The sequence below is a fragment of the Heterodontus francisci genome, chromosome 8 (assembly GCF_036365525.1).
Source record: "Heterodontus francisci isolate sHetFra1 chromosome 8, sHetFra1.hap1, whole genome shotgun sequence".
Lineage (NCBI taxonomy): Eukaryota > Metazoa > Chordata > Chondrichthyes > Heterodontiformes > Heterodontidae > Heterodontus > Heterodontus francisci.
In genome coordinates, this window is record NC_090378.1 from 83,993,053 (window position 1) to 84,020,114 (window position 27,062).

The 27,062-nt window shown below is 44.2% G+C and overlaps 1 protein-coding gene across 3 annotated transcripts in view; it reads right to left on the reverse strand.

Moving 5' to 3' along the window:
* The window catches only part of LOC137372977 (dual specificity protein phosphatase CDC14A-like), a 126,179-nt gene that overhangs the window by 63,969 nt on the left and 35,148 nt on the right, over positions 1–27,062 (reverse strand). The gene's annotated exons all lie outside the window — the stretch shown is intronic.

Consider the following 27,062-nt stretch of genomic DNA (forward strand, 5'->3'; position numbering starts at 1 on the left):
TCTCTGTCTTACTCAATTAAACTCTTCCTGAACCATTCTACCCTGCTACTCCTCTCCTCATGGTCTGACTACATTTTCAGCCATCTTCCCCAAATCCTCCTCTTCTGCTCAGTGCCATTTCTTCTCTCTAAATGCACCATGCAATGTCGAAGGCACTAAATCCATACAGGTATTTGTTGTAGATGGTGGTTGTTCAAAATGAAGCTTAATGACCATTTCTTACTTTTATAAATTCTTATGATCTCTGGAGACCAAAGTGTGAATAGAGCTCAAGGAAAGGAAATTAAAGCCACTTCTGTGAACTGTAAGGATTGTAAATTTAGAGTGTAAATGCTGATGCAAATTTACCTTACAAAAACATTTTAACATGAATCACAATCAGACATTGAATCAGGGAGAAAGTAAAACCATTTTGAGTACAAACACTAAGTGCACAAATTATGCTGCCTTTAATTCTTTAACACAGTCTTATCACATGTCATAGCTGCAGTGACACATTCTCTATTTATACCATGTATGTTGCTCAAACTAGCATGTGATATATACTTGCTACCTCATGTGGGTGGAAAACAAATTTACTCCTTAGATTGCCAGCAGCTGGAAAGAGCTTTATAAAAATGATTTCAAGGCACTGTAGTGCTAACAAATCCTCTGTTACAATGAAAATGGCAGGAGTACCTTTATATACCTTTAACCTAATATATTAGAAGTCTTACATTGCATGATTGTCTTGCAAGCTTCACACTCACTTTCTATTAAATTTCCTGGAATGCAAAGATAACACCAGCATCTCTTCATTATAAACAATCTTCTCTCTGTTCCCATCTCCCTTACCTTGAACGACAAATGCAAGGAGCTAATGGACTTCTTTGCTAAGATTGAGACCATCTGTTCAGCTGCTGCTGCAATGTTCCTCCCTTCCCCTAGCCCACCAAGCCAAACTTCCCCGAAGGGTACCCCATGCCCTAGCCCTGAACCTGCATCGTTCTCTATCTTCTCTCCTAGCTCCCCACGTATCCTCTCCAAGCTCATCTTGCCCACAAGTCCCAACTCCTGCTCCCTCAACCCTATTCCCACACTGTCTGACCAAACAACTTCCTTTCCCGGCCCCCATGTTAGCTGATACCATTAAAAGTTCCCTCTCATCAGGCACTGTCTACCTCCCCATGAAATATACCATCACCAATCTCCAAAAAAAACCCAAACTTGAACCCTCTGTCCTTGCTAATGCCCACTCCTATCTCCAGCTTCCCTTTCCTCCCCCAAGGACTTGAACGTGCTGTTACCTACAATCTCTGCCCATCTTTCCCTCAATTCCACATTTGAATCCCTCCATTCAGGTTTCTACTTGTGCCACAGTAATGAAAGAGCCCTCAACAAATTCACAAATTACATCCTTGTGACTGCAGTAAACTATCCCACCAGCTTTTGACAGATTTGACAATACCATCCCCCTTCAATGCCTCTCCTCCATCATCCAGATGGGCGGGCTACCCTCTCTTGGTTCTATTCCTATTTATGCAGTTGCAGTCAAAGAATCTCCTGCAGTGGCTCTTCATCCCACTTCCACACCAATATCTCTGGAATGCCCCAAAGATATATCCTTGGCCTCCTCCTACTTCTCATCAACATACTGTCCTTTGGTGATCTCATCCAAAAACACGCTGGGACAAAACTGGATAGTCTCCAAAATTGGGCACACAGAGATTGCGATGCGTGATTAACCCGTGCCCAATCAACCTAATGCAAGTAACAGACAAACTTTGCACTGCCTGCTAATTATTGTGATTGTGGCATACAACTCAGTGCTGAACACAAAGTTGAGTGGCTATACACCTCAGCAGGAGGCCCAAGTTTGTGCAACGCTTGCACCACTTAAAACTAGCCTGCTTAAAGGTAAGCTGCATTCTGGCTGCAGCAGGAGCTGAAGCCATGGAAGAGGAGTCAAAGGCCAGAAAAAGACTTGAGAAATGGAAAACAGTGTGCCCCAAGGTTCTCTGATGCAGCGCTGGAGGCATTTGTGCAGGAGGTGCACAGAAAGAGTGAGGTCTTCTTCCCTCAGCAGGCCAGGTGGCCCTCTAGGCAGATACTGAGAAGGCACTGGGAGAGGTAGCCTTCGCAGTCAATGTCAGCAGTCTGGCCCTGAAGACTTGGATGCCAAAAGAGGTTTAATGGCCTTGCACGAGCGGTCAAGGCTAGTGAATGCATTTTCATGTGCCATATCCTACCAACTGCACCAGTACACACACTGCTCCATTTAGCATTTAGCACTCCCTTCATTCACCAATTAACAATCTCCATCTACCACAACTCAGACCTCACATTACCTCATCCTCTCACACTTAGCAATGACGCAAGGCTCACACTCACATCTTGCACACACTATTCAACTTGCAGGCACATCACCCAAACACATGGTTGTGAGACTTTGGAACTCTCTGCCTCAGAAGGTGGTGGAGGCAGGATCATTGAATATTTTTATGTCAGAGGTAGATAGATTCTTGTTAGGCAAGGGAATCAGGGTTATTGGAGGTAGATGGGAGTGTGAAATTTGAAGCACAAACAGATTAGCCATGAGCTTATTGGATGGTGGAGCAGGCTCAAGGGACCGAATGGCCTACTTCTGCTCCTAATTCGTATGTTCGTATGTATAACACCACACTTCCCTTTCACTTGCAGGATATAGTGGCCCACAATCAGAAAGAACAAAAGAAATGAAGAACGACCAAAAGAAAGATTGAACAAATGAACGAGTCACTCGATCTCACACTCGCAGCCACCAGCTCAGATACTGGCACTGCACGAGATTGAGTGTCCCTTATAATGGCAGGATCCAATCGTGCAGAGTCACTGGGCATTAATGGGTTGCAGCCAGGCCAGGGGAGAGGATAGCATGAGTGCCAGCTCCCTGGAGGATGAGGTCACATATGTTCTGCTGCAGAGGACTCAGATGAGGCCTTCAATGTGGCAGTATACAGAGAAAGGCTGATTGGCATGCACAATGAAATGTTTAGGGTATTGGCAGGCCTGCCAGAAAACCTGCTCTACTGTCAAGGAGCGTGGAGCTGTCCAGCTCCAACTTGGTACATGGTCTTGTACAAAGCTTAGGGTCTATCTTTTCAACGTGGAAGTGGTGGCCAATTCCATGAGTGCACTTGCGGACCTGACGTGATGCAGCATCTGATGCCTCAGCTTCTATTACAATACAAGCAGAAGCCACCCAACGTCTGACAGCTGCAGTGGAAGCTCAAATTAAAGTCATAAAATCTCAGCTTGTTGTTATGTAAGCTCATACTGCTGCCAGCATGGCTACAGATACTAATGCTCAAAGAAACACTCAGTATCTCACAGCAGTCCAGCAATCCGTGCTCCAGCAGATTACTCCGATTGCTGAGGCACCACTCTGGGTGAGTGGCAGTGACTGTGTGCAGCACAAACCTGCTGTCCTCCTAGGATGATAGTATTTGTGCTCCCACTACTGCCTCTCTGCCAGTGCCTGTGCTGTTTCCTGTCAGCCAGCCAGCCCAGACTGCTGCTGCTTGTGCTGAGGTGGTGCAATCCAAAACTGGGCGTTCTAGGCCCAGGGCTGCTCGAGGTTGTCGTGCAAGGCCATCTGCAGTCTCCACCACTGAAAGCCAGCAGCCTTCCACTAGCCAGGCCGCAGCCAATGGGGTAACACAGTGTAGGAGCACTAGGACAGGAAAAGGCACCTGCCAGAGAGGTAATAGGGAATGCAAAAGGATGATTAGTCAAGGTTTCTATGGAATATTGGATGTTTTGCTGGATAAAGTTGGTATGGAATGGTTGTTTTGTGGTGGCTTTTATTTCAGGACTGTGGCCAACAGGACGCTGTGATGGTCCATAACTGAGGGATGGTAAAGTGTGGGACAGTTGTACAATACGGATCTGGGTTGTATTCACAGAAATCAGTGAAATTACACTCCCATGGAAAGCCAATATGAATGAGGATGTGCTGGCTGCCTCCTCCTCCCCCTGAGATGCTCACTGCATCCCTGATATGCCCTCATGATAGCCAGGTTGTGAAGGATGCAATAGACCACAAATCCAGCAAGTACTGGAGGGCTCCTCCAGAGTTGTCGAGGCAATGGAAATGCTGCTTCAGTACTCCAGTTATCTCCTTTTTGATGTTTCTTGTTGCAGCATTGCTCTCATTATATGAATGCTGTCCACACCTAGTTAAGTTGCAGAGGAGTGTCATTAGCCTGGTGTAGAGCAGATAACTCTAGTCACCCAGCAGCCACCCTCTGACTTGACAGTGGCTGAAAGACTGATGGAACAGCAGACTGATGCATCATGACTGCTGCCAAGACAGAAGCATCCACCAGCACAATGTACTGAATGTGGTCACACACCAATTGAACATTCAGCGAGTGGTTACCTTTGTGGTTGGTGTCATTGTTCTTACCATTGAGAAACAGCACCTGCAAAGCCACATATATGCAGTCGATGGCACCCTGCACCATGAGGAAGTCACTATCCTGGCAAAGACACGTATGCTCTGCCTGTTTCTCACTGCTGAGCAGAAGGCAATGAAATCCCCTCTCCTAACATAAACAGCCTTTGGTACCTCTAATACAGCAATGACGGTGAACTGGCAGATGTTTATTCTAGAGGTCTATACCTGGCCAAATGAGTGGGCACAGAGGCAATGGAAAAAGAGCTCAGCGTCATGCCGAGCACAAAATTCATTGAGGTGGGGGCAAAAGGGATGAAGCTGAGCCCTTTGTTGAGGACAGATCATAGTGGTTATATTACTTGACTAGTAAACCAAAGCCCTGGACTAATAATTCAGAAGTAAGAGTTCAAGAACCACCATGACAGTTGGGAAATTTAAATTCAGTGAATTAAATAAATCTGGAATAAAAAAGGAGCTAGGACCAGTGACGATGATCATGAAACTACTGGAGATGTTTACTATGTTGCCTGTTCTGCCTGGAAGAATCCAGATGCGAAGAAAGTAAAAGCTATGAGTGTCTTCATAGCCACTGGCAGTGCCAACCTTGCTCTGATCTGAAGCTGCAGGTTTGGCTGCAAGAGATGGTAGAGTTCTGTGAGCACTTCCTTTGTGAATTGCAGACACTGAAAAGACTGCTCCTGCTGGCTTAGGTGGAGGTAGAAGTGATCCTGTAAGATCCTAGGTGGGTAAGACCTCCTGCTGAGATTACCCTTCTCCCTCTGCAAGCAGCTTGTCTTCGTTTTTGCTGCCTCTGCACCATCTCCCTCTCATCTTGCAGACCAAGGTGGACTGCTACTTTAGCCCTCAGGCCTGGAAGCAAGTGGTGTGCTCACATGCAATGCCTTCCCACCACTCCCTGCAGACTTTACCAACTGTAAGCAACTCCTCAAAATACCCAGCACTTCAACAAACTCAAAGAGCCAGTAGAAAGCAATCAACTGACATGCAGGTTGTTGGTGACCCCTTTAAATAGTGTTAGTTGGGGATTGGTGGGTGGGTGGGGGGGCGGGGGTGTGCAGTGATCTTCGTGCTGCTCAATGCATGTTCAGCTGCACATGTTTAAAAGAGGGTGTCAATTAGAGCAGCGAGATCCAAAACAGCAGCACTGGTGTCAAATCAGCATTAGGCACTGACTGATGTCACATTCTGCCTACTCTGCATACTTTCAGTGCGTGCTTGTAACACCCGCACTAATGCCCTCACTAAGATGGCGTTGAGTGCACTGGAGATGAATGGAAGTGACACAGATGCCATTTTGGTACTAAAATGGCATCCACAGCGCCAAAACTACCTGCACTACCAAGTCAGATTTGGCAGCCAACGTCAACTTTCACAAGTGCACTGACAACACCCAGCTTTACTTCACCACCACCTCTCTCAACCGACTCTGATTTGTGACACTGGATGAGCAGAAAATTCCTCCAAATAAATTATGGGAAGACTGAAGCAACTGGCTTTGGTCTCGACCACAAACTCCGTTGCCTAGCACCTCCCTGGCTATTGTCGAATACTGAACCAGACCCTTTGCAAACTTGTCACCCTATTTGACCCAGAGATGAAGTTACAGCCCCTTATCCACTCCAACATCATCAACTCCTACCTCCGTATCAATGCCCATCTCCGTTAGTGCCTCAGGCCATTTACTGCTGAAACCTTGTCTGTGCTTTTGTTACCTCTAGACTGGACTATTCCAATGCACTCCTGGCTGGCCTCTCATCTTCCACCCTCTATAAACCTGAGTTTATCCAAACCTCTACTGCCTGTATCCTAACTTCCATGAAGTCCTGTTCAGCCATCACCCCTGTGCTTGCTAAACTGCATTAACTTGCAGTCCAGCAATGCACTGATTTTAAAATTCTCATCCTTGTTTTCAAATCCCTCCATGGCTTTGACCTTGCCCAGTTCTGCAACTTCATTTAGTGCTACAATTTCAGAGATCTCTGCGCTCCTCTAATTCTGCCTATTGCGCATTCCAGATTTGAACTGCTCCACCAATAGCGGACATGCCTTCAGATACCAAGGCCCTAAGCTCCAAGCTCTGGAATTCCTCCCTAAACCTCCCACCTCTCTCTCCTCCTTTAAGATGCTTCTGAACATCTACATCTTTGACTATGCTTTTGGTCACCTGTCCTAATATCTCCTTATGTGGCTTGGTGTCATATTTTATTTGATAATGCTCCTGTCAAGTGATTGGGACATTTTACTATGTTAAAGGCACTATATAAACACAAGCTGTTGTTACCTAGTTAAGCCATTGGAACAAGTAGGGTAAAAGTTGGAGCTGATATTTGAAAGCCTCAAGTGACAGTTTGAACAGGTCCAATGGAACTTAAAGGGTTAATTCCACATAAAGTAGAATCTCCATGTCGTGTAATCAAGAGAATGGAAAAAACCTTCAACACATCGAAATTTGCATAAATCAAGATTTCTGTTCCTTGCTTAGATCGGGTTACTTGAAATGCACGTATATAAATGTACTAAGTGTAAACAAGGCTGGCGAGCTGAAGGCGCAAATAGCCATATGGAAATATGATGTCATGGTGATAACAGAGACCTGGCTCCAAAAAGGCAGCATTGGGTACAAAATATTCTTGGATACAAGGTGTTCAAGAAAGATAGCTAAGGAATGAAAAGGGGAGAGGTTGCAATATTGAGAATATTATAGTGTTCGAGAGAGGGGATGCCCTAGAGCAGTCAAGGACAGAATCTATTTGGTTAAAGTTAAATAACAGAGGTTTCACTACACTACTGGGAAGGCTATAGAGGAGCAAATTTCAGGGAAATTACAGAGAGGTGCAAGAACTATACAGTAGTGATATCAATTATCCTAATATAGACTGGGATAGTGATAGCGTAAAGGACAGAGAGGGGGAATAACTTCTCAAGACAATGTCCCAGACGCCACTATCACCATCCCTGTGTTATGTCCTGTCCCACGGCAGGACAAGCCCACCAGAGGTGGCGAACAGTGGTATACAGTTGGGAAGGAGTTGCCCTGGGAGTCCTCAACATCGACTGCGGACCCCATGAAGTCTCATGTAATCAGGCCAAACATGGGCCAGGAAACCTCCTGCTGATTACCACCTACCACCCTCCTTTGGCTGATAAATCAGTACTTCTCCATGTTGAACACCAACTGAAAGAAGCACAGAGGGTAGCAAGGGCACAAAATTTACTCTGGGTAGGGGACTTCAATGTCCGTCACCAAAAGTGGCTCGGTAGCACCACCGCTGACCGATCTGGCCGAGTAGTAAAGGACATAGCTGCTAGACTGGGTCTGTGGCAGGTGATGAGGGAACAAACAAGCGTCCTCACCAATCTACTTGTTGCAGATGCATCTGTCCATGACAGTATTGGAAGGAGTAACCACCACACAGTCCTTGGGGAGACAAAAGTCCCTTCTTCACTTTGAGGATACCCACCATCATGTTGTGTGACACTACCACTGTGCTAAATGGGATAAACAGATCTAGCAACTCAAAACTGGGTACTGTGGATCAGCAGCAGTAGAATTATATTCAACCACAATTTGTAACCTCATGACCCAGCATAACCCCACTCTACCATTACCATCAAGCCGGGGGACCAACCCTGGTTCAATGAAGAGTGCAGGAGGGCATGCCAGGAGCAGCACCAGGCATACCTAAAAATGAGGTGTCAGCCTGATGAAGCTACAACACAGGACTACTTGCATGCCAAACAGCGAAAGCAGCATACAATAGATAAATCTAAGCGATCCCACAAACAACGGATCAGATCTAAACTCTGCAGTCCTGCCACATCCAGTTGTGAATAATGATGGACAATTAAACAACTGACAGGAGGAGGAGTCTCCACAAATATCCCCATCCTCAATGATGGGGGAGCCCAGCACATCAGTGCAAAAGACAAGACTGAAGAATTTGCATTCATCTTCAGCCAGAAGTGCCGAGTGGATGATCCACCTCGGCCCCCTCCTGAGGTTCCCAGCATCACAGATGCCAGTCCTCAGTCAATTCGATTCACTCCGGGTGATATCAAGAAACAGCTGAAGGCACTGGATATTGCAAAGGCTATGGGCCCTGACAACATTCCAGCAACAGTACTGAAGACCTGTGGCTCCAGAACTAGCTGCGCGCCTAGCCAAGCTGTTCCAGTACAGCTACAACACTGGCATTTACCCAGCAATGTAGAAAATTGCCCAGGTATGTCCTGTGCACAAAAAGCAGCACAAATCCAACCCAGCCAATTACCGCCCTATCAGTCTACTCCCGATCATCAGCAAGGTGATGGAAGGGGTCATGAACAGTGCTATCAAGTGGCACTTGCTCTGTGATAACCTGAACACTGACACTCAGTTTGGGTTCTGCCAGGGCAACTCAGCTCCTGACCTCATTACAGCCTTTGTCCAAACATGGTCAAAAGAGCTGAAATCCAGAGGTCTGGTGAGAGTGACTGCCCTTGACATTAAGGCAGCTTTTGACAGAGTATGGCATCAAGGAGCCCTAGCAAAACTGGAGTCAATGGGAATTGGGGGAAAACTCTCAGCTGATTGGAGTCATACCTAGCACAAAGGAAGATGGATGTGGTTGTTGGAGGTCAATCATCTCAGTCCCAGGACATAACTGCAGGAATTCCTCAGGGTAGTGTCCTAGGCCCAACCATCTTCAGCTGCTCCATCAACGACCTTCCATCCATCATAATGTCAGAAGCGGGGCTGTTCGCTGATGATTGCACAATGTTCAGCACCATTCGCCACTCCTCAGATACTGAAGCAGTCCATGTCATATGCAGCAAGACCTGGACAACATCCAGGCTTGTGCTGTTAAGTGGCAAGTAACATTCACGCCACACAAGTGCCGGGCAATGGCCATCTCAAATAAAAGAGCATCTAACCATCTCCCCTTGACATTCCATAAAATTACCATCGCTGAATCCCTCACTATCAACGTTCTAGGGGAGGGTCACCATTGGCCAGAAACTGAACTGGACCAGCCACATAAATGCTGTGGCTACAAGAGCAAGTCAGAGGCTGGGAATTATGCAATGAGTAACTCACCTCCTGACTCCCCAATGCCTGTCCACCATCTACAAGGCACAAGTCAGGAATGTGATGGAATCCTCTCCACTTGCCTGGATGGGTGCAGCTCCAACAACACTCAAGAAGCTCGACACCATTCAGGACAAAGCAGCCCTCTTGATTGGCACACAATCCACCACCTTCAACATTCACTCCCTCCACCATCGACGCACAGTGGCAGCAGTGTGTACCATTTCCAAATGCACTGCAGCAACTCACCAAGGCTTCTTTGACAGTACCTTCCAAACCGGTGACCTCTGCCACCTAGAAGGACACGGGCAGCAGATGCATGGGAACACCACCACCTGCAAGTTCCCCTCCAAGCCACACACTGTTCTGACTCTGAACTATATCGCCATTCCTTCACTGCCGCTGAGTCAAAATCCTGGAACTCCCTTCCTAACAGCACTGTTGGTGTACCTACACCCCGAGGACTGCAGCGGTTCAAGAAAGCAGTGCACCATCACCTTCGCAAGGGCAATTTGGGGTGGGCAACAAATGCTGGATTAGCCAGCGACGCCCACATCCCCCAAACTAATAAAAAAAAATCACTAGGCGCAGATGGGTTGCATCCTTGATTGCTGAGGGAAGTAAGTGTTGAAACTGCAGAGGTATTTTGGCCATAATCTTCCTATCCTCCTTAGATAAAGGAGCAGTGCCAAGGGATTGGGCTTGCCATAATCTTCCAATCTTCCCTAGATATGGAGGAGGTGCCAGAGGATTGGAAAGTGGCAAATGTGACACCCTTATTCAAGAAAGGGTGTAAGGACAGTCCTGGAAACTACAGACCAATTAGTTTAACATCAGTTGTGGGTAATGTTTTAGAAACAATAATCAAAGGTACTTGGAGAGGTTTGAGTTAATTAAGGTTAGTCAGCATGGATTTGTAAAAGGCAGATCAAGCTTGACAAATCTAATTGAATTTTTTGAAGTAACAGAGAAGGTTGATGAAGGGAATGCAATGCATGTTGTCTATATCAAACACTTTCTTAAAATCCATAAAGAACCACATAAAAGGTTGATCAACAAAACCGAGGCTCTGGAATAAAGGCCGGTTACCCGACCCGAACCCAACATTTGTTGGGTGCGGGTCGGGTCGCACTTCTGGGTCCGGCATTCAGGCCCGGGTGGGGTCGGTCACACTCTATCACCACCTCTGGTAAGTGGCTCCAATCTCAATATACTTTTTGGACTTGAAAGGTGGCTTTGTTACAGTTATTTTAAGCTTGTGCAGATAAGCAAGAAAGTGAAAAACGGAAGGTAGGTTAACTGATGGTCAGGTCAGGTTGGGCACGGGAGAAAATGAAAGGACTTGGGCTAGGTCGGGCTCTGATGTGGTTCTGTTTGGCTTGGGTCGGGTTTAATTTGCAGACCCGAGCTGGCCTTTACTCTGGAATAGGAGGATCAGTATCCTGTTATGACCACGTGGTGTAACGTGGGTGTTTCCCCTGTTCCAACTCCTTACCTGACCGCAGCAAATGTATTTGTATGAGAGTTTAGCCCTTTGGTGTTTTATTTCTCAAATAAACAGATAGCGACAGGTTTTCTTGTAGGTTTTTTAAAAAGTCAACATTTATTGATCAATTCACCTCATCCCAAAATTGTCGCAACTGCATCCACTCACGTATTCGCAAGCGTACACATAAGTGGCTACTTTTGCACCTCCTTTATTTCAGAAGATGACATTCAATTCTGGAATGTTTTTAGGATAGGTGAAAACTAGGTTTCATTAACCCCTTTTGGCTTTGAAGATTTGTCCTTTGTCTTTGTCAGATTGAACAAAGGCCAATCCCCTTGGACTCCAGCAGCCATTTTGGACCATTGTTCACTTAAAAAAAAATGAACATTTTATTTAAAAGGTCAAAGTCCTTTTTCATAACTCTTCAGAGTTTGTCCGTGATTGTTGTATCATCAGACTTCAGGTCTGCGTGACACCTCCCCCAAAAGGGAAAATATGAAATTCATTAGATTTCATGTTTATGTTTTTTTTTGGAGGGGTTTAGAAAGAAGGGAAAAACAATAAGACAGTTTAGGGTCACACCACTTTACACATTCATTTCATTCACTCCTCAGGTTTCCAGCCTTTTTCTTATCATCCTTCCTTTGGATGAGGTACCATCAAAAAATTGCATTTCTTTTGATTACATATTGCCAAATGGGGTTGTAGTTTCTCTCAAACCAGTTTGTACTACCTATGGAATGTTAATGTCCAGGACCATGTGAATGTTGATGCAGCTTGTAGTATGCAAATTTCTGTTACTGCTTCTGGCAAGGTTCTCTGTTTGTACAAGCTTTAGCCCCTTGATTACTACTTGCACAACATATAGTGTAAACCATTCAGATTCTGGCACATTGATAGTTCTTATTTCTAGGGTGATAGTGGGTGATGCATTGTTTTTTCACCCCTCAAGGTGTCTGGGATTTTCTCCTGCCCCTTGTTCTTGCTGAGTTCTGACTCTAAAAATTGTTGGATTTGATTAGTTTTGCATTTGGAACCTGATCGTGCAATTCTTCAATGGGTAGATCCATGCTGACTTCACTTTTCGTTTTCTTGTGATTTTCAGAAGTGTGTGGTTCATTTTAGGGTATGTTACCGTCTCTTTTCCTTTTACTTCAGAGATAGGTGTTCCCTAATCTGCCCCTTGTCCTCTAGCAAATTATTGCTTGGAAGTGGTTGTCCAGCTTCCACTGCACTTCCCTGCAGCACTTCAACTAGCTGAGGCATCTCTCTCACTCTTGGCTTGCCTGTTTGGGAATTTTTCTCATCCCTATTTAAATCTTTAAAAAAAAAGGTTTCAGCTAACCATATCTTGGTTGCTGTTCTTTCAGCTTATGCAGCTATTATCTTAGCTTTTTAAAATCTTTTAGGCTCTATCTGGGCCTTTTTAAATTCTTCTGGCTCTACTGGGATTTTTGGGACTTTCCCAGCCCTCTGCAATTCTACAGAGTTTTGTTTTCTTCCCTCAGTTTCTCCAGTTTCCGTGAACTGCTCTGGACCCTCTGGGTACAATACTGTGCTTCCAGCCAAGTCATTGCCAAGGAACAGGGCTACCCACTGCATGGGTAGGCTTGGAATGATTTTGACTGTCATTACCACGGTGACAAATTTACTCTGTAGGTAAATTTTAACTAAGTGAACTTCCAAGCATTTGCCAGTAAGCCTTTTACAAATACCACAATATTGGTTCTGCTTTCCAGTGGCATTTCTATCAGTTTGGCTGCCAGTAGGGTCTGAAAACAACCAGTATCCCTGAGGATGGTTATCTCCAGAACACAAAATGAGTAATTTTTCCTTTGTGCAGAAAGTTCTGATCTGTACTCTGCTCTTGAGCTATCCTAGAAAACAGGCGTACGACTTTCAAAGCCTAAGACACAAGCTTGACTGCAGTGCCCCCTGCTGGGTTTTTTGGCATACTAACAAATGGCCTGGACATGCCCAGATTTGCCTCACCGGAAACATGTCGGGCGGACCCTACTGGTTTATCCCCCAAGTTCCTTCTTTTATAAGCTGGAAATTTGTTGGGTTTTCCTTCCCTACTCTCCTTTTCTCATGAGCACATTTCTGCTTCCTCTCCATCCTAGTTATCTCTCCCTAGCTTATACGAGTTACTAGACCCAAATTTATTCGGAGTTAGGGATTTGTGTATTATTTCATGGTCGTCAGCCATTTTAGCTGCTTCCCTTACTCTTGTAACTCTTTGTTCTTCGATGTGGGTTCTTATACTAGTAACTAGTAACTTATACTATACTAGTAACATCACTTCTCTCAAATTTTCATGAGGGTTCTTGCTTGAGAGACCGTATCCAGTGATCAAAAGCCATAAGTTTGATTCTTCTGAATTCAATGCAAGTCTGTGTGATTTTTTTTCAGGTGTGTTGGAATTTCTGTCCATATTGCAATTTTAGTATGTTTATATGTTCTGGATGTCTTTAAGGTAAAATGGTCTCACCTCTCACCTCCTGGTAGGAGACATTCTCCTCTCTTCCCCATGGTGACTGCACAATAGCCCAGGACGTGGCAACTTCATACCACCCATGTTTCAGAAGAAGGCATTCAATTCTGGAATGTTTTTAGGATAGCTGTAAGATGGGTGACTTTTGGCTTGAAGATTTATCCTTTGTCTTTTCAGACTGTTTGAATACACAAAAGGCTATTTCCCTTTTTCTTTGGTGGCCATTTTGGACCATTGTTCACTTTTTAAAATAAACATTTGATTTTTAAAGACAAAGTCAGTTTTTCATAACTCTTCAGAGTTAGTCTGTGATTGTTGCATCATCGCCCTTCTGGTATGCATGACAGTCCAATTGGACAAAAAATTGGCTTAAGGACAGAAAACAGAGAGCTGTGGTAAATGGTTGTTTTTCAAACTGGAGGATGGTAGACAGTGGTGTTTCCCCAAGGGTCAGTGCTAGGACCACTGCTTTTTTTGCTATATATAAATGACTTGGATCTTCAATTACAGCGTAGAATTTCAAAATTTGCCATTGATACCAAACTTTGAGGAGTGGCAAACAGTGAGGATGATATGAATTACCTGCAACAGGACATAGGTAGGCTAGCAGAATAGGCAGACAAGTGGCAGATGGAATTTAATACAGCCAAGTGTGAGGTAATGCATTTTGGCAGAAGGGATAGGGTGAGGCAATATAGACTTAATGGCACAGTTCTAAAGAGTGTGCAGGAACAGAGGGACCTAGAGGTGCATGTGCATCGATCTTTGTAGGTGGCAGGACATATTGACAGAGTGGCTAGCAAAGCACATCATAAATAGAAACAGAGTACAAAAGCAGGGACGTTATGCTGAACCTTTATAAAGCTCTGATTAGACCCCAACTAGAGTACTGCATCCAGTTCTAGTCACTGCACTTTAGGAGGGATGTGAGCGGCGTCAACAGGGTGCAGAGGAGATTTACCGGAATGGTTCCAGAGATAGGGGATTAGTTACAAGGTTAGGTTGGAAAAGCTGGGGTTGTTCTCCCTGGAGCGAAGAAGATTGAGGGGAGATTTGATAGAGGTGTACAAGATTACGACAGGCTTAGATAAATTAGACAAATTGTTTCCAATAACTGGTGGTACAAGGACTAGGGGAGCACATATTGAAGGTTTTGGGTAAGAGATGCAGGGGGATGTGAGGAAGAGCTTTTTTATGCAGCGTGTGGTAATGACCTGGAACGCGCTGCTCACGAGGGTGGTGGAAACGGAGACAATGATTTTGACAAGAAATTGGATGGGCACTTGAAGGAAGTAAATTTGCAGGGCTACGGGGATTGAGCGGGGGAGTGATACTGTCTGGACTGCTCTGTGGAGAGCTGGCATGGACTCAATTGGTTGAATGGCCTCCTTGTATGCCATAAATGACTCTGTAACTCTAATTAGAAATGGTACATCCTTGTTAAAAAAGTGTGTACGGATAAACCCAGCAATTACAGGCCAGTCAGTTTAACCTCAGTGGTGGGGAAGTTTTTAGAAACAATAATCCTGGGCAAAATTAACACTCACTTGGGCAAGTGCAGATTATGTAAGGAAAGCCAGCAAGGATTTGTTAAAGGCAAATCATGTTGAACTAAAATAAAAGCAAAATACTGCAGATGCTGGAAATCTGAAATAAAAACAAGAAATGTTGGAAATATTTAGCAGGTCTGGCAGCATCTGTGCAGGGTTCCCCGTGTCCTCACTTTCCACCCCACCAGCCTTCACATCCAAAGGATCATCCACCACCATTTCTGCCATGTCCAGCATGATGCCACTACCAAACGCATCTTCCCCTCCCCTCCTGTCAGCATTCCGAAGGAATTGTTCCCTCCGCGACACCCTGGTCCACTCCTCCATTACCCCCACCATCTCGTCCCCTTCCCATGGCACCTTCTCCTGCATTTGCAGGAGGTGTAATACCTTCCCATTTACTCCTCTCTCCTCACTATCCAAGGCCCCAAACATTCCTTTCAGGTGAAGCAGCGATTTACTTGTACTTCTTTCAATTTAGTATACTGCATTCGCTGCTCACAATGTGGTCTCCTCTATATTGGGAAGACCAAACGCAGATTGGGTGACCGCTTTGCAGAATACCGCCGCTCAGTCCAAAAGCATGACCCCGAGCTCCCGGTTGCTGGCCATTTCAACACCCACCCCCCCACCCCGCTCTCATGCCCATATCTCTGTCCTGGGATTGCTGCAGTGTTCCAGTGAACATCAACGCAAGCTTGAGGAACAGCACCTCATTTACCAATTAGGCACACTACAGTCTGCCGGACTGAACATTGAGTTCAATAATTTCACAGCATGACAGGCCCCACCTTTTTATTTTTAGTTATTTTTTCTTTTTTATTTGTTTATTTTATTTTAGTTTGTTTCTACTGTGCCTACTCACTGTTTATTTCATGTTTGTTCTTGGGGCCAGGCTGTTCATTTTTCAGTCAATTAACACCCTCTCCGCACTAACACTTTGTCTTTCAACACACCATTAACATACCATTTGCCTTTGCTCCATGACCTTCTGGTCAGTAATTCTCTGTGACCTTATTCTATCAACACCTTCTCTTTGGTTTTCTCTTGCCCCATCCCGCTTTACTTGCTCAAAACCTATTGCATTTCTAATATTTGCCAGTTTTGATGAAGGGTCACTGACCTGAAACATTAACTCTGCTTCTCTCTCCACAGATGCTGCCAGACCTGCTGAGTATTTCCAGTATTTGTTTTTATTTCATGTTTAACTAACTTGATTGAGTTCTTTGAGGTGGTAACAGAGGGGACTTCCAAAAGGCTTTTGATAAATTGCCACATAATAGGCTTGTCAGCAAATTGAAACCCATGGAAGAAAAGCAGCAGTGGCAGCACGGATACAAAATTGGCTGGGTGACAGAAAAGAGAGAGCAATAGTGAACATTTTTTTTCCAGACTGGAGAGAGATATACAGTGATGTTCCCCAGGAGTTAACAGGACCACTGCTTTTCTTGATATTGATGACCTGGACTTAGGTATACAGGGCACTATTTCAAAATTTACAGATGACACAAAACTTTGAAGTATAGTGAAGAGTGAGGAGGATGGTGATAGAATTCATGAGGACATAGGTTGGTGGAATTAAATGGACATGTGGAAATTAAGTGCAGAGAAATGTGAAGTGATACATTTTGGTACGAAGAATGAGGACAGGCAATATAAACTAAAGGATACAATTCTAATGGGAGTAGAAGAACAGAGACCTGGGGGCATATGTGGACAAATCATTGAAGGTGACAGAGCAGTTTGAGAAAGCAATTCAAGCATACAGGATCTTGGGCTTTATAAATGGAGGGATACAGTACAAAAGCAAGGAAGTTAATATGAATCTCTATAAGCACTGGTTCAGCCACAACTGAGGTATTGTGCCCAAGTGTGGGCACTGCACTTTAGGAACGGTATGAAGGCCTTGGAGAGGGTGCAGAAGAGATTTACTAGAATAGTTCCAGGGATGAGGGACTTCAGTTACTTGGATATTTGGCGAAGCTGGGGTTATTCTCTTAAGAGCAGAGAAGGTTGAGAGGAGATCTGATACCATCAAAATCATGAGGGGTTTAGACGGAGTGAATAGTGAAACTGTTCCCATTGACAGAAGGGTTGAAAGCTACAGGACACAAATTTAAGGTGGTTGGCAAAAGAAGCAAAGGTGACATGAGGAAAACCATTTTTGTTTTAAAACACAGTGAGTGGTTGTGATCTGGAATGCACTGCCTGGAAGGGTGGTGGAGGCAGTTTCAATCGAGGTTTTCAAAAGGGAATAAGTACATGAAGGACAAAAAAATGCAGAGCTATGGGGAAAGGGCATAGAAGTGGGACTAGCCGGATTGCTCGACGGGCCAGATGGCCTCCTCCTGCACTGCAACCATTCTTTGATATATCTGCATACTGAAAACTGGCCTTCTGAGCCCTGCACTCCTAACAAGTTACAAGCTCAACTGGCTCCCCATGTGCCAATTAAATTACTTCAAAGTCTTCTCTCATTTTCAAATCCATTCTCAGACTCAATACACTTTCCGGACAATTCTTTTTTAGAACCACATACGTCCTCTGTTCCTGAATGAGACTGACTTACCATTCATTTTCTCACTGGACTGCTCTTTGTTATTATGATGTTGCACGACTCCCCCCATCTCTTACTGCCTTCAAATATCTTTGGCTTCCTATCTTTATTATTCTTTCTCTTTTTCTGCTCAATGCCCACATTTTTATTCTCACCTCAACGCATTACTATATTTCCATCTCAGGGAGTTCTTTGAAATTGTGGTTGTTGTTCTGTCACAGGTTTTGTTCTTTCAACCTGGTGAGCCCAGCAGCAACAGAATCCAATGATGGAACACAACACATCAACTCCCACTGTTGGATTGGACAAATTCAAACAGACAAATGTTGTAGCATATAGAGAACACACATTTACTATTCTGACTGCTGCCTCACCCTGACCATTTTGCATTTTGATTAGATGTCAGGAGGGTGGCATTCTGACCAAAGGTCATCAGTAATGATGCAGTTAACAGGGAAAAAGAGAAAAGGCACTTAGACTGGGAGAGTTGCTTTTTTTTCATATACTCAATTAGTGCAAATATATTAGTAATTGCAGTCTGGGAGATTGTGGCCACAGAACACATGACCAAGTGGGAGCAGCAAAGTACAATCACAAAATTATTTCAATATACATTTACGTATACTTCCCGAGTTATGTGCAAGAGATAAGGAACAGCATGAGAAGTTAGAGCCATCCATTCGACCAAAATTACTTTGCTATTAGCCACCAGCTGTGTTTATTAAAAAAAAATCAGCTGTTCACGCTCTCTCAACCAGCAAGAATAAGCTGAAACCATGGCAACCTCCTCGCCATTTCTGCTCCAAATCAATGCAGAGTGTCAGCAGTGCAAAAAAATAAATTGCTAATGCTAGTTACAGAACTCAAACATATGCAAATATCTCGTAAACAAAACAGAATTAAATATTCCCACGAACGTTGTGTCCTAATATCCAGTTACACGTGCAAACCCATTTCATCACTACATCTCCTTCCTAATAACTAAATCTCTATTACTATGCACCAACTGTGCAACAGCCCCAACAAACAAATTTCTCTGCAGCACCTGTGGAAGAGCCTGTCACTCCAGAATTGGCCTTTATAGCCACTCCAGGCGCTGCTTCACAAACCACTGACCACCTCCAGGCGCGTATCCATTGTCTCTCGAGATAAGGAGGCCCAAAAGAATGTACTAGTAACTAGCTCATACACCATCATGCATCCACTTTCTAAAGACTAGTGTGCATACATTCCATTACAGAATCCTGCAAAACTAAACAGCAACCAATGTTAGTCACAGAGGACAGCAGCCCTCTGAACAACAAAATTCTATGTTGCACCGAGCAAAAAACAAATGTTTTTGTTAGTGAGTATAGGAATAGGAAGATAGAGCAGATGAATGCGTCGCTGAAGACATGGTGCAGGAGGGAGGGCTTTAGTTTCCTGGATTATTGGCTCTGTTTCTGTCGAAGGTGGGACCTGTACAAGTTAGACGGGTTGCACCTGAACCGGAACAGGACCAACATCCTTGCTGGGGGGTTGGGGGGTGGGGGTGTTTAAAGTAATTTGGCATGGGGGAATGGGATACAGAGTGGAGGTACAGTAGGGGGTGATGCACAGCCAAATATAGAAGAGAAATTAAGTCAGTCTAGAAGGCAGAGCAAATATAGAGCTGTTAAGGCACAAGCAAATAATGCAAGGCTGGATTGCATCTATTTTAAAGCAAGGAGTCTTACAAGTAAGGCAGATGAATTGAGGGCATTGATTAACACATGGGAATATGATATTATTGCTATCACAGAGACATGGTTGAGAGAAGGGCAGGACTGGCAGCTCAATATTCCAGGGTATAGAATCTTCAAGCGTGACGGGGGTTGGGGGGGAGGGGGTGGGGGGCGGTGTAAAAGAGGAGGTGGTATTGCACTATTGATCAAGGAGTCAATTACTGCAGTAAGGAGGGATGATGTCTTAAAAGATTTGTCAAATGAGACCATATGGGTAGAACTTAAAAACAACAAGGGGGCAATCACTTGGCTGGGAGTGTACTACAGGCCTCCAAATAGTCAGGGAGAGATAGAGGAGCAGATATGTAGGCAAATCTCAGACAGGTGTAAAAATGATAGGGTGATAATAGTAGGGGATTTCAACTTCCCCAAAATTAACTGGGATAGTCTTAGTGCAAAAAGCTTAAAGGGGGCGGAATTCTTAAAGCGCATACAGGAGAGCTTTTTGAGCCAGCACGTAGAAAGTCCTACAAGAGAAGGGGCAGTACTGGACCTAATCCTAGGGAATGAAGCCGGACAAGTGGTTGAAGTGTCAGTGGGGGAACATTTTGGGAATAGCGACCATAACTCTAAGATTTAAGGTAGTTATGGAAAAGGACAAAGATGGACCAGGAAGAAAGGTACTGAATTGGGGGAAGGCTGATTTCAATATGATAAAACAGGATCTGGCCAAAGTGGACTGGGAGCAGCTACTTGTAGGAAAGTCTACATCAGACCAGTGGGAGTAATTCAAAAAGGAAATAGTGAGAGTTCAGGGCCAACATGTTCCCGTAAAGGTTAAGCGTAGGACCAACAAGTCCCGGGAACCCTGTATGTCAAGGGATATTGAGGATTGGATCAGGAAAAAAAAAAAGGAGGCTTATGACAGATTCAGAGTGACGAAAACAGCGGAGGCCCTAGAGGAGTATAGAAAGTGTAGGGGGGGGTACTTAAAAAAAGTAATTAGGAGAGTGAAGAGGGGGCATGAAAAAACACTGGCAGGCAAGATAAAGGAAAATCCCAAGGCGTTTTATAAGTATATTAAGGGCAAGAGGATAGCCAGGGAAAGAGTAGGGCCCATTAGGGACCAAAGTGGCAATATGTGTGTGGAGCAGGAGGACGTAGGTGAGGTATTAAATGATTACTTTTCATCTATGGTCATTATGGAGAAGGTCGATGTAGGTGTAGCGATCAGAGAGGAGGATTGTGATATACTTGAACAAATTAGCATTAAAAGAGAGGAGGTATTTGTGGTTTTAGCAGGCTTAAAAGTGGATTAATCCCCAGGCCCAGATGAGATGTATCCAAGGCTGTTATGTGAGGCAAGGGAGGAGATAGCAGGGGCTCTGACACAAATTTTCAAATCCTCTCTGGCCATAGGAGAGGTGCCAAAGGACTGGAGGACAGCAAATGTGGTACCATTATTCAAGAAGGATAGCAGGGATAAACCAGGTAATTACAGGCCGGTGAATCCAACATCAGTGGTAGGGAAACTATTGGAAAAAAATTCTGAGGGACAGAATTTATCTCCACTTGGAGAGGCAGGGATTAATCAAGGATAGTCAGCATGGCTTTGTCGGGGGAGATTATGTCTAACAAACTTGAGTGAATTTTTTGAGGAGGTGACTCGATGTGTAGATGAGGGTAAAGCAGTTGATGTAGTCTACATGGACTTCAGTAAGGCTTTCGATAAGGTCCCGCATGGGAGATTGGTTAATAAGGTTAGAGCCCATGGGATCCAGGGCAATTTTGCAAATTGGATTCAAAATTGGCTTAGCGGCAGGAGGGAAAGGGTGAAGGTCGAGGGTTGTTTTTGCGATTGGAAGCCTGTGACTAGTCGTGTACTGCAGGGATCAGTGCTGGGACCCTTGCTGTTTGTAGTGTACATTAATGATTTAGACGTGAATATGGGAGGTATGATCAGTAAGTTCGCAAATGACATGGAAATTGGTGGTGTCGTAAATAGTTAGGAAGAAAGCCTTAGATTACAGGACGATATAGATGGGCTGGTAAGATAGGTAGAGCAGTGGCATATGGAAATTAATCCTGAAAAGTGTGAGGTGATGCATTTTGGGAGGACTAACAAGGCAAGGGAATGGATGGCAGGACCATAGGAAGTACAGAGGGTCAGAGGGACCTTGGTGTACTTGTCCATAGATCACTGAAGGCAGCAGCACAGGTAAATAAGGTGATTAGGAAGGCATATGGGATACTTATCTTTATTACCCGAGGCATAGAATATAAGAGCAGCGAGGTTATGATGGAGCTGTATAAAACGCTAATTAGGCCACAGCTGGAATACTGTGTACAGTTCTGGGCACCACACTATAGGAAGGATGTGATTGCACTGGAGAGGGTGCAGAGGAGATTCACCAGGATGTTGCCTGGGCTGGAGCATTTCAACTATGAAGAGAGACTGGATAGTCTAGGGTTGTTTTCCTTAGAGGAGAGAAGGCTGAGGGGGGACCTGATTGAGGTATGCAAAATTATGAGGCCCATAGATAGGGTAGATAGGAAGAAACATTTTCCCTTAGCAGAATTGTCAATAACCAGGGGGCATAGATTTAAGGTAAGGGGCAGGAGGTTTACAGGGGATTTGAGGAAAAATCTTTTCACCCAGAGGGTGGCTGGAATCTGGAACACACTGCCTGAAGGGGTGGTAACGGCAGGAACCCTTCAACATTTACGAAGTATTTAGATAAGCACTTGAAGCGCCATAGCATGCAAGGCTACGGGCTAAGTGCTGGAAAATAGGATTAGAATAGATAGGTGCTTGATGGCCAGCACAGACACGATGGGCCGAAGGGCCTTTTTCTGTGCTGTGCAACTTTATTACGCTATGACTAACAAAATTTCTTTTGTCGCGTCAAATTTCTGAGGCAATTATACTACACAAAATTTACCTTTTGAGTTTTCAACAAGTACACAATGCACAAGTCACATAAATAGAATGCTGCATTCCACTTCACAAAAGTCAGCTTTATTCCACAAGTGCAAACTGCTCACAAATAGAGCACTCAACAACTTTGCAATGGAGTGTCGTCAGTTTATTGCCCTTATGTGGGGAAATACTGGTGGAAATAAAGATATATTTGCATATATACATCATTACACAGAGTTGCAACCGATAGTAAAGACAACAGCATACAAATCCTAAGAGGAATGTAAACACATGCATAGAAATGGATGGAAGGCTGAAAGCAGAAGGGAAGTTTCCTGGACTGAGATGTGCTGAGTGGTGTACAACAAGGGCCTATGTTGGAGTAGCTCTTATTTATTTATCACCTCAGAACATGAGCATGCCATTCAACTCCTCGAGCCTGCCCACCATTCTATTACACTACGGCTGATCTGTACCTCACCTCCATTCACCTGCCTTTGCTCCATATTCCACTTTTGAAAATTCAATTGACTTAACATCCACAGCCTTTTGGGGGAGGGGTTTGTTTCAGATTTCCACTACCCTTTTCGTGAAAAAGTGCTTACTGATTTCACTCCTAAATGTTCTAGCTCTAATTTTAAGATTTTGTACTCCTCTTCTGGAACATCACACCTGAGAAATTAGTTTTGTCATACACACCTTACTGAATTCTTTCAACATTTTAAAAACTTTGATTAGATCACCTCTCAACCTTCTAAACTCAAGGGAACGAATACAAACCAAGTTTATGCAACCTGTCCTTATAATTTAGGCTTTGTTTGCTGACAACACAACCACTAGTTGGCGCAGTACTAGCACATGTGCAAATGCAGCCTCACCTACTGAAACGTCACTGTCTGTGACGTCTCAGGCAGCTGTCAGTGATAAAGATGGCCCTGCTCAATTTGTCACAAGAAACAAATTAAACCCAATCCCACAATGGCTGTGATCGCCGCCTCCATCTCACCCCTAACAGTATCCCGCTCACTCCTGCCTTCGCCACTTCTCTTCGCTGCTCCCTCCCACGTCCGTTGCTTGCCACACTCCACAACTCGCCACTGCCTACCCTCAGCCACTCGCTCCCTGCCTCACCAGTGCCTCCCCTCAGCCACTTGCTCTCCACCTCGCCACTGCCCCGTTTCAGCCACTCGTTCCCGCTTTGCCGCTTCGGCCGCTGGCTCCTCGCTTCCTCCATTGCTCTGTCACCCCTTGGACACTCACTCCACCCTTGGCGGCTCATTCCCAGCCACTTCTCTGTGGCATGGCGGGAAGTGATTGGCTGAAGGGGAAAGAGGTGAGGCCAGGAGTAGCGGCAGGGGCAGGAGCGAGTGACTGAGGGGAGGCAGTGGCTGAGGGAAGGTAGCAGGGAGGCCTGGAGCGAGTGGCTGAAGGAAGGCAGCGGCAAGGCAGAGAGCAAGTGGCCCCGCTCCATCACGCAATAACATTTTAGAGCACATGCGTGAATTAGTCCTGGCAAGCCTGATGTAGACTGCACATGCGCAGCACCATACTGGCAGGAAGAAACCATTCTGCGCATGTGCGCAGCTGGGAATACACTGATGACATCAGCGCTTGGCTGCATTGTCAGAAGTCACTTTGTTTACTTTAACCATTGATGCCCCAGTATCATTCTGGTGATTATGCCCTGTACCCCTTTCCAAGACCAATACATCTTTCCTGAGATTCGGTGTCTGAAATAAAATGCAGTACTTCAAATAGGGTCTGACCAAGGCTCTAAACAATGAATGCATCACTTCCTCACCTTTGTATTACTACTCTTTTGAGGAATTCCATCAGACTTTTGATTTGTGTACATCAACATGCAAATCCCCTAGCTCTTCCACAGCTCCTAGTTTCTTACCATTAAGTAAACATTCCAATTTGCCTTTTTCAGAACCAACATTGAACTCCATCTGCCAGAATTATACCCACTCAACTTAATCTGTTTATCTCCCTCTGTAACTTCCTGCTCCCATTTATACAAATTATTTGCCTCCTAATTTAGTGTTATCTATAAACTTAGATATACAACTCTTTATTCCTTTATCCAAGTTACTTATAAACATGGTGTAAAACCAAAGTTCCCAGATACAGTGGAATAGTACTTGTCAAATCCCACCAATCTGAGAACATACCATTTATCCCTTCTTTTTGTTGCCTATCAGTTATCAATTATCTGGGCTTAGCAATGGAGGGAATAATACTGACATTTGCTGCTGACATTAAAATGAGATTTGGGAAATTGTATCAAAGATTGTGAAAGATTGCAGGAGGACTTAGGCTAACTAGATAGAGGCAATTTAATGCAGAGAAACTTGACGCAAGCAACAAAGACTGTATGTCTTAAACAAGATATTAAATGGAGTAAAATAAGCAATGGACCTTGATGTGTAAATGCACAGTTTAGTAAAGGTTTTAGCGCAAGTAGACGAGGGCATAAGAAAGGATAAACTGAATCCCTAGGTTTGTAGCTGGAGCCACGGGATACAAAGGCATGGAGCTAACATTGAATTTGTACAATTCAGAGCTGTAGATTACAGGGCTGCCAAAAACTGCACACATAGAAGAATATAAAAGCAGTGGAAAAGGTGCAGTTTAGATTCAGGTCATTTGGCCCATCAAATCTGTACTGAGGGTTTTCTCTACATTACCAGTGATGGGGGGGGTTAGTTATGAAATGAGATTTGACAAGTTAGGGGTTTCTTCACTGGATCAGAGAAACTTCAACAGTGACCTTATGAAGTCAAGATTATGAAAGGTTAGGACAGGGTAAATACACTCATTGGCAAGGTGGTAAAAGAGGGGGCACAAATTTAAGATCATTAAAAAAATTGATAGGTTAAACTAGAAATAAAATTAGAGGGTAGAATTGTCTGCCACAAGTTATATAGAATTTACAGTACTGAATTGTTTGAAAGGAGAATTAGACAGTTGCTTGACAAAGAGAGAAATATTAAATGGTATGGAATGCAGATAGGAGAGATTGGAAGATCTAATACAGGTGGGAAGTATACAGTAAATGGCAGAATCCTTAGGAGTATTGACAGGCTGAGAGATCTAGGCGTACAGGTCCACAGGTCACTGAAAGTGGCAATGCAGGTGGATAAGGTAGTCAAGAAGGCATACGGTATGCTTGCCTTCATCGGTAGGGGCATAGAATATAAAAATTGGCAAGTCATGCTGCAGCTGTACAGAACCTTAGTTAGGCCACACTTCGAATATTGCATGCAATTCTGGTCGCCACACTACCAGAAGGACGTGGAGGCTTTGGAGAGGGTACAGAAGAGGTTTACCAAGATGTTGCCTGGTCTGGAGGGCATTAGCTATGAGGAGAGGTTGGATAAACTCGGATTGTTTTCACTGGAACGATGGAGGTGGAGGGGTGACATGATAGAGGTTTACAAAGTTATGAGTGACATGTTTAGAGTGGATAGTCAGAAGCTTTTTCCCAGGGTGGAAGAGTCAGTTACTAGGAGACATAGGTTTAAGGTGCGAGGGGCAAAGTTTAGAGGGGATGTGCGAGGCAAGTTCTTTACACAGAGGGTGGTGAGTGCCTGGAACTTGCTGCTGGGGGAGGTGGTGGAAACAGGCACGATAGCGACGTTTAAGAGGCATCTTGAAAAATACATGAATAGGATGGGAGTCGAGGGATACGGTCCCCGGAAGTGCAGAAGGCTTTAGTTTAGACAGGCATCAAGATCGGCGCAGGCTTGGAGGGTCAAATGCCCTGTTCCTGTGCTGTACTGTTCTTTGTTCTTTGACTGGGATTAGACTAAATGACTCACAGAGAAAATACTTGGGTAAGTGGTCTATGAGATGCTGATGTAACATTCTATGATTTTCTTAGAGTGCAGGAGATACAAGGATACAGTAGACAGCAAAAGTAGTTAGACTCTTTAATTACATTTGACAACAAACTAGATTTTTTTTTACAAACACAAATTTCCCTGATATTTCAAATTCTACCTCTGTCCTATACTTGCAGACAAGCTAAGTACTGTACCATTCTAGATTCAGTAATTGCATAGAATTACATAGAATATACAGCACAGAAACAGGTAATTTGGCCCAACCAGTCCATGTTGGTGTTTATGCTATACCTGGGCCTCCTCATATTCTTCCACATCTAACTCTATCAGCATAACCCTCTATTCCCTTCTCCCTCATATGCTTATCTAGCTACCCCTTCAATACATCTATATTATTTGCCACAACTACCCCCTGTGATAGCAGGTTCCACATTCTTACCACTCTCTGGGTGAAGACATTTCTTCTGAATTCCCCAATTTGCTTTCTTGTTAACCATCTTATATTGATGGCCTCTTGGTTTGGTCTCCCCCACAAGTGGGAACATTCTTTATAACTACTCTATCAAAACATTTCATAATTTTGAAGACCTCTACTTAGGTCACCCCCTAATTTTCTCCTTTCCAGAGAAGGAGACCCAGTCTGTTCATTCTTTCCTTACAGATTTTTTTTGCTCTGTAATTAATGTTTTCAGTTCTATCCCCTAGAAATAAATCCTACTGCTTGTTTTTTTAAAATGGTCTTATTAACCTGCGTTGCTACTTTTAGTAATTTGTGTATTTGTACTCCCTTGTTCCTCCACCCCATTAGGTTCTTATTTTCCAAGTAATATGTGACCTCCATATTTTTCTTCCCTAAATGTAATACATTACACAAATGTGTTAAAATTAATCTGCCAATTATGTGTGCATCTGCAAGTTTATTAATGTCTCTTTGTCACCTGTTCAGTCCTCCTCAGTATAGACAATGCCCCCTAATTTGGGGTCATCCACAAATT